The following is a 679-nucleotide window of genomic DNA, read 5'->3' as shown; positions in this document are numbered from 1 at the left end:
ACACACACACACACATATATTTAGATATCATTGTCTCATGTCATCATACACCGCTGGTCATAATGCATTTCCTTGCATATTGTTGCAGCTTTCAGATAGATATATATATATATATATATATATATATATATACATACATATACATACATACATACATACATACATACATACAATACATGCATACATAGCTATGTATGTATATTTTGCACGGAAAAATTTGCTTATAATCAGTTATAGATATGTAGCTCACTTTACTCATCTAAGCTCACCAAAGTTTTATTCGATAGTATATGAATACTTAATTCTAGTTTGGTATTTGATGTAAAGAGAATCTTTAATGCCTGTTAAATTAGGCTGGATATGGATAATAGGTTAGTCAGGTGTAAATTGAACCAACAACTGGAAACTGACAGAATTGTTTGAGCATTGGAAAAATACCCTGCAGTTATTTTCTGGCTCTTTGCACTTGGGTTTCAAATCTTGTATAGATCAAATCTTGTATAGATCCCTTTTCATCCTTGTGGGGGGGGGGGGCAATAAATAAAGAACCAGCCAAGTACAAGAGCTTATTTTTCTCTCCCACTCTCACACTCTTGGAATCAGTTACATTGAGTGAGGGTGACAGGGATCACTGACAATGGTCCTTTTTTATATATATGTATGTATAGATACATACATG

Source organism: Octopus bimaculoides, chromosome 4, assembly GCF_001194135.2.
Source record: "Octopus bimaculoides isolate UCB-OBI-ISO-001 chromosome 4, ASM119413v2, whole genome shotgun sequence".
NCBI lineage: Eukaryota > Metazoa > Mollusca > Cephalopoda > Octopoda > Octopodidae > Octopus > Octopus bimaculoides.
The sequence above is the reverse complement of the archived record's forward strand: the minus strand, read 5'-3'. Positions refer to the sequence as shown.